Raw genomic sequence first — 9,460 nt, forward strand, 5'->3', positions numbered from 1 at the left:
CCCAAGCTTAGACTTCGCTTGTCCCCAAGCGAAACTGAGCTCGATAGACATGACCACATGTTTATGGAGTGAAGAGTCGATAAATAAAATACGGACAAGAAGCATCATATTCATTCACACAGGACATTATAGTAAGCAACCTCTTATAACTCATATTGAAACAAGTATAAGGTAATCACAAGTAAAGGTGCATGAGAAATCATGATTGGTGATGGCAAACTTCTGCTCTTGGTCGAGAACAATTAACAGATTATATTTATCTCATTGAGCAGCGCTCTCATGTTAGAGTTTATAAGGCACAACTTGCATACTCAATCGTAATGGTCTACTCATAATCATTGATAACTTGCAAAGCTATATTCATTCAAATAAAACTTGTACTAAACAAAGAAGAATAAAAGACATGATGTAGCAAATCACAATATAATGGTTTGATCACAACTACTCAAATGCTTGCTTGAGATGGAGGGAAATAGGTTTACCGACTCAACATAAAGTAAAAGACAGGCCCTTCGCAGAGGGGAAGCAGGGATTAAATCATGTGCTAGAGCTTTTTCAATTTTTGCAATCATATAAAGAGAATAAAAGTAACATTTTGAGAGGTGTTTGTTGTTGTCAACGACTGGTAGCGGGTACTCTAACCCCTTGCCGGACAACCTCCTAAGAGCGGCTCCCATATTATTTTCATTTTGTGTGGCACTCCTTCCAACCTTTCTTTCACAAACCATGGCTAACCGAATCCTGGGTGCCTCGCCAACAATCTCATACCATGAAGGAGTGCCTTTTATTTTACCTTTATTATGATGATGACACTCCCCCAACCTTTGCTTACACAAGCCATGGCTAACCGAATCCTTCGGTGCCGTCCATCAATCACATACCATGGAGGAGTGTCTATTTAGTTTAATCAATTTGGGACCTGGGAATCCCATTGCCAGCTCTTTTCGCAAAATTATTGGATAAGCGGGTGAAGCCACTAGTCCATTGGTGGAAGTTGCCCAACAAGATTGAAAGATAAAACACCACATACTTCCTCATGAGCTATGAAACATTGACACAAATAAGAGATACTAAGTTTTGAATTGTTTAAAGGTAGCACATGAAGTATTTACTTGGAATGGCAGAAAATACCATGTAGTAGGTAGGTATGGTGGACACAAATGGCATAGGTTTGGGTTAAGGTTTGGATGCACGAGAAGTATTCCCTCTCAAGATGTGTCTTTGGCTAGCAAGGTTAATTAGCAAGCATAAGAGTCGAGGGAAACAAACAAATATACATGTGATAGAAACAATCATGCATCTTCCTTGTAAGTACAAACAATTTTAACTTCAGAATAATAAGCTATGAGCTAACAAGAAAGACAATGAAACATCTACATGTATTTCTCTTTTCTATTTAAACCTCAAAGTGTTGTTGCTATTGACCAATGCTAAGTTTGCCAAAACCAAATAGATTTATTCAATCCTCCCAAAGTGATACCAATACTAACAACAAGGTGAATCATATAGTAGAGATTGCAAACTAAAATAAGATGTGCAATATGTAAGTGATAAGACTTCTTATTAATATTCCATAACGATAACTCACACCAAGGGATACATAGATAACCAACTAAAGGAGAGATACTTCCAAACGCAACCCATCTTATATGATAACTTCCCTACTCATGATATGATACTACTTGACAATAAAAGTAAAAGGTAGTGATAATGTGATACCGCGGCACTCCCCCAAGCTTGGAACAAACCAAGGGGATGCCAATACCGATGATGAATTACTCCTTCGGTGATGGTGGTGATGAATTCCGACAAGCTTCTCAATAAGCTCCCGAAGCTCGTCAATCCTGTATATGAGATTGCGAATCATCTCTCGAATTGTGCTCGACGCGGTTAAAGAGTCCTGTCCGATGGCGAGTCCCAGCTCTTGGAGTTATTTCCCCACTCTTCAGCCTCGTGCTCCTTCTCTCCCTGCAGTTGTTAGAGCGATCTATATCCCATTGGCTAGGCAATGCTGCCTTGGGAGTCCCTTCAATTTGATTATTGAAAATTAGATTGTGGAAGGGGTGATGAGTGCCTGATGGAGATGTTTTCGGAGCTAGGTAATGACGTGGGACTGCTCCTCCAGTGCGAATTCTTGCGCTCTTGTTTGCACAAAAAGCGTTATCCACCACCTTGATGCTTGCGATGGTAGCACGCGGGCGTGCGCGCGAGTCTTCCTCCACCTCTTCTTCATCTTCTTCCTTGACGTCCTTGTCTTCCTCTTTCCACCCGAGATCTCGATCATCTTCATCCGGAAACTCCTTGCCCTTGTTCTTGGAGACCATGGTGCTTCTAAACCAAAAACAGATCCCGGCGAAACAGCTCGAAACAAAACACGTCGAGAAAACGATATACGGACCTCCAGGGGTCCGGGGGATTATATAGCAAAATTTTTCACGACAAACGGAAAGTACCAGATCGAACCAGAGTCGGAAAGGGGCGACGGGGCAGCCAAACCATAGGCCGGCGCGGGCCCAGGTCAGGCCGCGCCGCCCTATGGTGGCACCCCCTCGTGCGTCCTTTCCACTCCGTTTCGAACTCGTAATTTCTCATATTTTCCAAAAACAGCAAAAATATAGTTCGGAAAGTAAATTGCGTACTTTTCATTACCGCATCAAGTTACCTATTCAAAGTCGAGTTCTCGGATCGTCAATTTGTCCTTTGATGAAAGCTTCCGGTGTTTCCACTTGAATAATATCAACATCAACATTATAGGAATCACCTGAGATATAATGCTTGAGTCTTTGTCCATTCACCACTTGCGTAGCATTGCCTTGGAGAGAGCTAATTTTGATTGCTCCTGAACGATACACCTCCTCGACAACATATGGTCCTTCCCATTTCGAGAGTAATTTCCCTGCAAAGAATCTGAGACGAGACCGATACAATAGGACTTTATCCCCAATATTAAATTCTCTTTTGATGATCCTCCTATCATGCCATTTTTTAACTTTCTCTTTAAAGAGTTTAGCATTTTCATAAGCTTCACTTCTCCATTCATCTAGAGAACTCAATTGCAACAACCTCTTATCACCTAAGCAAGTTTAGGATCTTTATTTAATTCTCTAACAGCCCAATAAGCTTTGTGCTCTAGTTCTAAAGGTAAATGACAAGCTTTCCCATAAACCATTTTATAAGGTGACATTCCCATGGGATTTTTATACGCAGTTCTATAAGCCCAAAGTGCATCCTTCAATTTACTAGCCCAATTCTTTCTAGTTTTATTAACGGTCTTTCCCAAAATAGATTTAATCTCTCTATTTGATAATTCTACTTGACCACTAGTTTGAGGATGATAAGCAGAAGCAATTCTATGATTAATACCATACTTAGCAAGAGTTTTTCTAAAACCTCCATGAATAAAATGAGAACCTCCATCACCATAATATATCTAGGTACTCCAAATCTAGGAAAAATAATATCTAAGAGCATTCTTAAAGAGGTCTCACCATCAGCACTTTTTGTAGGTATAGCTTCCACCCATTTAGTAACATAATCAACAGCAACAAGTATATGAGTGTTACCTTCCGAAGACGGAAAAGGTCCCATGAAGTCAAATCCCCAACAATCAAACGGTTCAATAACAAGAGTATAATTCATAGGCATTTCATTGCGTCTGGAGATATTACCAACCCTTTGGCATTCATCACAAGATAAAATAAACTTTCTCGCATCTTTGAAGAGAGTTGGCCAATAAAAACCTGATTGTAAAACCTTTTGCGTGGTTCTTTCTCCAGCGTGATGTCCTCCATAAGCACTACCATGACATTTACTCAATATTTCTTGTTGTTCATACTCAGGAACACATCTTCGCATAATACCATCCACTCCTTCTTTATATAAGTGTGGGTCATCCCAGAAATAATGCCTCAAGTCATAAAAGAATTTCCTCCTTTGCTGAGCTGAAAAGGTTGGAGGCAAGTACTTGGAAACAATAAAGTTAGCATAATCAAGCATACCAAGGACTGTCTCGCGAGCTCACCTTTATTACAGCCAATTGTTCATTTGGAAAACTATCATTAACGTGAACAGGATCATAAGCAATATTTTCCAATCTAGACAAATTATCAAGAACAGGATTATCAAGCACCTTTCCTATCTACAATATGTAGATCAAATTCTTGCAAAAGAAGTACCCATCTAATAAGCCTCGGCTTAGCATCTTTCTTTGTCATTAGGTATCTAATTGCGGCATGATCGAGTATGAATAGTAACTTTTGAATCAACAATATAAGATCTAAATTTATCACAAGCAAAGACTACAGCTAATAATTCTTTTTCAGTTGTAGCATAATTTCTTTGAGCAGCATCAAGAGTTTTACTAGCATAATGAATAACATTCAGTTTTTTATCTACTCGCTGTCCAAGAACAGCGCCTACAAAGAAAATCACTAGCATCACACATAATTTCAAATGGTAAGTTCCAATCGGGAGGTTCAACTATAGGAGCAGCTTGTTAAGGCTTTCTTAAGAGTTTCAAAAGCTTCCTTACAATCATCATCAAAAACAAATGGTACATCTTTTTGAAGAAGATTAGTAAGAGGCTTTGAAATCTTGGAGAAATCTTTAATAAATCTCCTATAAAACCCAGCATGACCAAGAACACTACGAATACCTTTAACATCCCTCGGATAGGGCATCTTCTCAATTGCTTCAACTTTAGCTCTATCAACTTCAATACCTCTCTCAGAAATTTTATGTCCCAATACAATTCCTTCATTAACCATAAAGTGGCATTTCTCCCAATTAAGAACAAGGTTAGTTTCTTCACATCTCTGCAAAACTTTATCAAGGTTTCGCAAGCAACTATCAAAAGAATTCCCATAGACGGAAAAATCATCCATGAATACCTCTACAATACTTTCACAAAAACCATGAAAAATAGCAGACATGCATCTTTGAAAAGTAGCAGGAGCATTACATAAACCAAAAGGCATGCGTCTATAAGCATAAGTTCCATAGGGACAGGTAAAAGTGGTTTTCTCTTGATCTTTAGCTTTAACAGCAATTTGTGAAAACCCATAATAACCATCAAGAAAGCAAAAATGAGTATTTTTAGACAATCTTTCTAGCATTTGATCAATAAATGGTAAAGGGTAATGATCTTTCTTAGTAACTTTATTAACTTTTCGAAAATCAATGCACATTCTATACCCTACAACTACTCTTTGAGGAATGAGCTCATCATTATCATTAGGCACAACAAGTCATACCTCCTTTCTTGGGAACGCAATGCACAGGACTAACCCATCTACTATCAGCAATAGGATATATAATACCAGCTTCAAGAAGTCGTAATACCTCATTCCTTACCACTTCCTTCATCTTCGGAATTAGACGACGCTGAGGTTCAACAACAGGCTTTGCATCATCTTCCATATTAATAGCATGTTGGCATATAGACGGAGAAATCCCCTTCAAATCATCAAGAGTGTAGCCAATAGCGCCTCGATGCTTCTTCAATATTTCCAATAACCTTTCTTCCTCAATCTCTGAAAGCTTAGAACTAATAATAACAGGATATATTTTCTTATCATCAATATGAGCATATTTAAGATTATGTGGCAAAGGCTTTAAATCAAAAACAGGATCTTCCTTTGGTGGCGGTGTTGTACCCAAATCTTCCACTGGTAAATCATGCTTGAGAATAGGTTGGCGAAGAAAAATTTCCTCAAGCTCATCTCTTTCTTTCCTAAAAATTTCGCTCTCGCTATCCTCCAAATGTTGCTGCAAAGGATTATTAGGAACAAGAACAATAGATGCACATTGCTCCATTTTAAAATCATTACTAGGCAAATCAGCTTTATAAGGAGTTTTAGTAAATTTAGAGAAGTTAAACTCATAAGATTCACCAGCGAATTTAGTCAAAATTTTCTCTTTCTTGCAATCTATAATAGCTCCACAAGTATTTAGAAAAGGTCTACCAAAAATAATAGGACAATAATCACTAGCAGCAGAACCAAGTACCAAAAAGTCAGCAGGATATTTAATCTTACCGCATAAAACTTCCACATCTCGAACAATACCAATTGGAGAAATAGTTTCTCTATTAGCCAGCTGAATAACCACATCAATATCTTCAAGTTCACAAGAATCAATTTCGTGCATAATCTCCGTGTAAAGCTCATACGGAATAGCACTAACACTTGCACCAATATCACATAATCCATAATAACAATGATCACCAATTTTAACAGATAGCATAGGAACACTAGCTTGTTTGGGTTTATTAGGATGTGAGACAATATTAGAAGCATCTTCACAGAAAATAATATGACCATCCTCCACACTTTCACCACAAGATCTTTAATTATTGCAACAAAGCAGGTTCAACTTTTATTTGTTCTTCAGGTTCTACAGGTTTCTTTTCACTTTTATGAACCGCACTATTTATAACAGAGTACTCTTTCATTTTAGCAGGGAAAGGAGTTTTTCAATATAAGCTTCAGGAATAACACGATCAGCAGTTTCAACTACAACGCATTTATTAATAGATGAATCAATTTTATCTTTATATGGTTCATGATACTTATCAAAATTCTTCTTTGGCAATTCATAATGAGAGGCAAAAGCTTTATAAAGATTTACAGCAACTTGAGAATCAAGACCATATATAGCACTCATATTACGAAATTTATCAAGATCCATAAAAGCTTCAATGCATTTATAATCATAAATTATACCTGATTCTCTATCCTTGTCGTTCTCCCAACCTTAAGTATTTTCTTGGATCCGATCAAGAATGTCCCTTTTAAACTATTCTTTGATGCGTGTAAATGATCAATAACAAGAAGTATCCAGCAAGGTCTTGTCTTGAAAAGAAAGTCTTGCATAGAAATTATCAATAATAACATTACCAGGAAGCTCATGAATGGGGCATTTGAGCATTAAAGACTTCAATCTCCCCAAGCTTGGGCGATGCTCTCTCCATCATGAGGCCAAAAATTATATATGCGATTCCGATCCTTATGAATTTCACTTGGAGGATAGAACTTAGAATAAAACCGGGCACAATATCATTCCATTCAAGAGAATCCCCATTATCCAAGTAATTTATACCAATGCGCCGCCTTACCGGACAGCGACAAAGAGAATAGTTTCTTCCTCACTTCATCCATAGCAATACCTGCACATTTGAATAACCCGCATAATTCATGCAAAAACAGTAAATGATCACCAGGATGGACAGTTCCATCCCCTTCATAGCGGTTATCCATAACACGTTCAATAATTTTCATAGGTATTTTATATGGTATCACTTCCTCACCTGGCGCCTCATCCACTACCGTTGCAGTAGTAGTAGATTTCCCAAATAGAAATTGAAGAGAAGATCTCTCCATAATGACTTATAGCAGCAGGCAGAAATAAAATCAGCACAACAAGAAAGGTTTTCCTTACCAATTCCACTTACCAATAGCGCTTCACTCCCGGCAACGGCGCCGGAAAATAGTCTTGATGACCCACAAGTATAGGGGGTGTATCGTAGTATCTTCGATAAGTAAGAATGTCGATCCCAACGAGGAGCAGAAGGTGTTGACAAGCAGTTTCGATGAAGGATTCAACCGTAAATGCTCACGAGACAAGTATTCAGGGGGGTTTGATGTAACAGTTGAATAAAGTACGAGTATGTAAAGTGCGAGAGTAATAATTGCAGCGAGTGGCCCAATCCTTTTTAGCACAAAGGACAAGCCGGTTTGTTTACTTATAATGACCAAACGTTCTCGAGGACACACGGGATTTTAGTCTAGTGCTTTCGCTACATACGGCTAAATAATCTTCATTGTTGTGATAAGTGTTGTGTGGGTGAACCTATGCTAATGTACCGCCCTTCCTAGGACTAATACATACTTGTGATTATACCCCTTGCAAGCATCCGCAACTACAAGAAAGTAATTAAGAATTAAATCTAACCACAGCCTTAAACTCGAGATCCTCGCGATCCCTCCCGCATCGATATACCAACGGGGTTTAGGTTTCTCACTCCGGCAACCCCGCAATTGGCAAACGAGTACAAGATGCATTCCCCTAGGCCCATAAATGGTGAAGTGTCATGTAGTCGACGTTCACATGACACCACTAGAAGAATAACACCACAACTTAAATATCACACCATTGAATATTACTCAACCATAGTTCACTACTAACATTTAGACTTCACCCATGTCCTCAAGAACTAAACGAACTACTCACAAGACATCATACGGAACATGATCAGAGGTGATATGATGATGAATAACAATCTGAACATAAACTTGGTTCAATGGTTTCACTCAATAGCATCAACAACAAGTAGGAATCGATACCGGGAGAGTTTCCCCTATCAAACAATCAAGATCAAACCCAAACTGCTACGGCGGTGACGGTGTCCAGCGGTGATGACGGCGGTGATGATGGTGGAGATGATGATGATGGTGATGGCGATGATGTCCAGCTCGATGACGGTGTCGATGGCGTCGATTTCCCCCTCCCGGAGGGAATTTCCCCGGCGGATTCCTGCCCGCCGGAGAGCTCTTTTCTCTCTGGTGTTCTCCGCCCCGCAGAGGCGGCTGTAACTCTTCGCGAGGTACCCTCTGTGGCTTAGGTCTTCGGGACGAAGGGTTTGGCGAAGAAAAGGAGGCGAAAAGGGTCGTGGGCCCCCCAGACCATAGGCCGGTGCGGCCAGGGGCCTGGCCGCGCCGCCCTAGGGTGTGGGCCCACCCTGGCTGCTCCTGGCTCCTCCTTCTGGCTTCCTTCGTCATCTTGAAAAATAGGATTTTTGGTATAATTTCCTTCCAGAGTTGATCTTCCGAAATATTGCGTTCTGACGGTGCTTTTTCCAGCAGAATCCTGGCTCCGGTGTTCGATCCTCCAATAATGATGAAACATGCAAAATAGATGAAATAACATAAGTATTGTGTCCCAATATGAAATATATCAATGAATAATAGCAAATTATGATATAAAATAGTGATGCAAATTGGACGTATCAATTCACCATTTGAATATTTTCAAATTTGGATATTTTTGCAAATTGCAAAATCGGGCACTATTTGCAACTATTGCAAATAGTGATCTACACAACCTAATCTCCTACAAACCTAATCTACATTGTCCCCTGGTCCCCTTAAACCAAATTAATGCCCAATAGCATGCTAGGGAGAGAGAGAGCAAGCTAGGGCATGGCCATGCCGGCCATGCCACACACGTCGAGCTCCCCTCTCCCTTTCTTCTTCCCTGGCCGTGGCCACCTTGCCAAACCGCACCAGCACACCACCCTAGCCCTTCCTAGCACCGCCGTTGTCGAGGAGAGCGACGACACGCGCCGGACGACGCGCGCCCAGAGCGTGCTCACCATGCCGATGACGTCGCGCATGGACATGCGCGCAGACATCACTGGCCACGCGCCGCACCGCCACCCTGCGCTCGCCCTGGACCCGCTCTC

The sequence above is a fragment of the Lolium perenne genome, chromosome 6 (assembly GCF_019359855.2).
Source record: "Lolium perenne isolate Kyuss_39 chromosome 6, Kyuss_2.0, whole genome shotgun sequence".
Lineage (NCBI taxonomy): Eukaryota > Viridiplantae > Streptophyta > Magnoliopsida > Poales > Poaceae > Lolium > Lolium perenne.